Genomic DNA, 4,232 nt, shown 5'->3' on the forward strand with positions numbered 1-4,232 from the left:
AACTGATAAACATTTCTTATCGTATGTAGACCATGTTAGTTTTGAGCTTTTATCATTTTATTGGTTCTCTCTTGCCAAGCAGGTTTTCCATCCAACTTGTGTGTTATAATCTATCCAAGATATTTAAAATGCTTCACTATTTTAATTTTTCTGTTGTCTGCTGTTATGTGGTCTATTACTAGCAGGTCTGTTACCATCATCTCGGTTTTTTCGAAGGATATCTCGAGTCCTACTTTTTGCGCTATATTTTGCAGGCTCATTGTTTGATTTCTAGCTTCTTGTACATTATTAGCTAGTAATACCAAGTCATCTGCGAATCCCAAACACTGTAGGTTTATATCGTCTCTCTTGGTTCCAATTATGTTTTTAGGATTCTCTTTGAACCATTCCCTCATCAAGTATTCAAGAGCACAGTTGAAGAATAGTGGTGATAGACCATCTGCTTGTCTTAACCCTGTTTTAATCGTAAATGGCTCAAATAGTTCTCCTCTGAATTTTGCTTTGGACTTGGTGTTTGTAAGAGTTAATTTTATCATTTTTATTAATTTGGGATGAAGTCCAAAATTTCTTAGTATGTCCAACACACAGGATCAGTGGATGCAATCATAAGCTTTTTTGAAGTCTACAAAAGGTTATGACTAGTTGCTTCTGTCTCTAATTATTAATTTTAATGTGATGATCTGTTCTGGGCAGCTTCTCCAGGGTCTAAATCCTCCGTGATAGTCTCCTAGCTCCTTTTCAAGTTGATCTTTACAGCGATTGTAGAGAATTCTTGACAATATTTTATATGTGCAATCCAATAGGGAAATCCCTCTGTAGTTGTCCTGATTTGATTTTTTTCTCCTTTTTTGTGTAATTGGTGTATGATAGCTGTAGTCCAGTGTTCTGGTAGCTCTTTTCCGATCCAGATTTTTAACTATGCGTTGATGTAATGATATCTTCACGGGTTCTGCTGCGTATTTCCAGAGTTCTGCAAATGTTTTATCTTCTCCACTTGCTTTGTAGTTCTTGAAGTCGCTCAAAGCTTTGTAAACTTCCTGAATTGTCGGTGGGTTTATATTTTCTGGTGTGGTTTTTTCTTGGAGTTTCTGTGTTTGTTTAAAGAAGTTCAGGTGTATCCCCACAGTTTAGTAGTTCATTAAATGTTTCTGCTGCAATTTATGAATTTCTTTTATCACTATGGGCCATCTTATTGTTTTTATCTTTTAGCATTCGTGTTGAGGGATCATATCTTTGGAGTTATGTGCTAAATGTTTCGTAGTAATCTCGTGAGATAGTTTTATTACTATTTGTTTCTGACATAGAAAGGATATCTGTTTGATACTGGCGTTTAACAGTCCTTAATGTTTTTTGAGTCACGTTTCTTTGTTTTGTGAGTTCCATGTAAGATCCTTCTGTTTTTTGACTCTGATAGCTTAACCAGGCGTCGTGTCTGTGTTCCACTGTTTTGCCACAATCGTCATTCCACCACTGGTGTTTTTTCCTAGGATTTATTGGGGCTACTCGTTCAGCTATTTGTTTCAATTGGAGAATTATTTCATCCAGGTCAACTGTTATTTTTATATTCCTAGTTTGTTCTTCATATTCCTTGTTATTTATCAATTTATGAGGGTTATAGGTTCTCTTCTTTTTTGGGTGGGTTTTTTTCTTTCTCAGTGAGGTGAATTTTTTGGGTGGGATTTTTTCTTTCTCAGTGAGGTGGATTTAATTTTTATTTTTATCAAGTAATGATCTGATACGGTGTCAGTGTCTCACAGGACTTTCACATTGTAGATTTCCATGTGGTAGTTCTTATCCGTGCAGACATGATCCAACTGCCACTCTCCTTTTGTCTAGTCTGAGTGTTCCCAAGTTTTACGTTTATTTGGTCTTCTCATGAAGTATGTTGATTTTGAGATCATATCACGGTTTCTACAGAATTCCACGAATCTCATGCCATTCTGGTTTGTTCTTCGTTGTGCTGGCCATTTCCCTATTACATCTTTGTATCTCTTTTCCCTTCCTAATTGGGCATTAAAGTCTCCAATTAAAATGTTAGCGTGATTTTTGTTGATGTTCGTTGGTGCCTGATCCAAAATCCCCCAAAATCCATCCATATCTTCTCTGTGGTCTTTTCTATTATTTTGTGATCAGTTGTGGTATGGGCATTTATTATTGTGTATGTTCTATTTGCCGCTTTATCAACATATATTAAGCAAAATTACGTGCAGCAATTTTACAAAGATCCAGAGTAAATATGCTTTTCCTGGGCGCTCTACTGCTGGCGTGCGGCCGTTCTCATATCTAGCCACAGCACATCATATCAACGTCCAGTGACGACTCCGCAATATGGTTCAACGGCTGCTTCAGTCAGCGTGGCAACTGAAAACTTCCTCGCGAATGTGTGCCTTCTGTAGAATCGCTTTACTCACATTAATGCTACATGATACCTGCAGACGCGATACAAAATTACAAAACTGGAAAATAAGGAAAAAAAATGTGGCTTGAACAGAAGGGTACCTTACAATGCCCAGAACTTCCTTAACAGTAATTTGTAGTTGAGATTTTCTTCAGTGGATCGACAATCACCCCATGGGCACACGAAGTCATACACTACTGTGGAACAGGAATAATTAAATGTTTATTATTAGGAATTTGATTGTCAGTTGTTATTACTGCTAGATATGAAGTAATAAGTAACCATATTACACAGGTAAGGGGCCGGCCGGAGAGGCCGTGCGGTTCTGGGCGCCACAGTCTGGAGCCGAGCGACCGCTCCGGTCGCAGGTTCGAATCCTGCCTCAGGCATGGATGTTTGTGATGTCCTAAGGTTAGTTAAGTTTAATTAGTTCTAAGTTCTAGACGACTGATGACCTCAGACGTTAAGTCGCATAGTGCTCAGAGCCATTTGAACCATAGGTAAGGAACCTAACAAGGGGAGGCCGCCAATTGTGAAATTCAGATTCCATTCATACTGCGCATAATAAAAGCTCATGGCTAGAGGTGTAATGTGGCAAAGCACCAAAATGCACTTCTCAGCCGTTGTCGAGAAAATCGACGGTTAAAAGAAACCGTTACGGCGAAATAATCTCTACAACAAATAATTTTCTGCAGCGTTGTGGCGCAGCGGTAAGCGCTCGGGTTCGTAATCCGAAGGTCACCGGATCGAATCGCGCGCTATGCAACTTTTTTTTTATTTTTTGTAATTCAAGGAGGAGGAGGAGGAGGAGATTAGTGTTTAACGTCCCGTCGACAACGAGGTCATTAGAGACGGAGCGCAAGCTCGGGTGAGGGAAGGATGGAGAAGGAAATCGGCCGTGCCCTTTCAAAGGAACCATCCCGGCATTTGCCTGAAGTGATTTAGGGAAATCACGGAAAACCTAAATCAGGATGGCCGGAGACGGGATTGAACCGTCGTCCTCCCGAATGCGAGTCCAGTGCGCTACCACTGCGCCACCTCGCTCGGTGGGAATTGTAATTCAAATGAACACACACACACACACACACACACACACACACACACACACACACACACATATCCAATCCATCGTCCACCGCCAATTGTCTTCTCCGATTTTTGCCGATATGATACGATACGCGTGGTATGCATCAAACCTGACGAACGATAGAACAATTTTTCAGAATGTCAATCAGGTGTGTTTCCCATCAGATAATTTCAACAACAATTGTTCTTGTAAAAACGCATCGTTTATCAGATGTGCTCGATGCCGTGCTGTTTTCTGCTTTCCATGTTTCTATGATAACTGTCACTCTGGTTCGTGCGATACTCCAGCTACTTCTGGTCACTAATTGATAATTATGTGCGAGTGTGTACCGAACGTATCAATAAATTGTATCCACTTGAATACTATTTGTGATATTGTGTTTTATTTTTCCACGACAAACGACTTTCAACAACTTATTATATGAATAATTGTTGCAACTGATTGCCAGGAATTTTATATATATATATATATATATATATATATATATATATATAATATATATATAAACAAAGATGATGTGACTTACCAAATGAAAGTGCTGGCAGGTCGACAGACACACAAACATACACACAAAATTCTAGCTTTCGCAACCAACGGTTGCCTCGTCAGGAAAGAGGGAAGGAGAGGGAAAGATGAAAGGATGTGGGTTTTAAGGGAGAGGGTAAGGAGTCATTCCAATCCCGGGAGCGGAAAGACTTACCTTGGGGGAAAAAAGGACAGGTATACACTCGCACACACACACATATC

The 4,232-nt window shown here is 39.6% G+C and overlaps 1 non-coding gene across 1 annotated transcript; it reads right to left on the minus strand.

The window, feature by feature from the left end:
- Positions 1-3,370: 3,370 nt before the first annotated feature.
- On the minus strand, positions 3,371-3,442 carry Trnaa-cgc (transfer RNA alanine (anticodon CGC)). The gene has a single exon. It is a non-coding gene; the product is annotated as a tRNA-Ala (tRNA).
- Between the last annotated feature and the right edge of the window lie 790 nt (positions 3,443-4,232).

Source organism: Schistocerca serialis, chromosome 12 (assembly GCF_023864345.2).
Source record: "Schistocerca serialis cubense isolate TAMUIC-IGC-003099 chromosome 12, iqSchSeri2.2, whole genome shotgun sequence".
Taxonomy (NCBI): Eukaryota; Metazoa; Arthropoda; class Insecta; order Orthoptera; family Acrididae; genus Schistocerca; species Schistocerca serialis.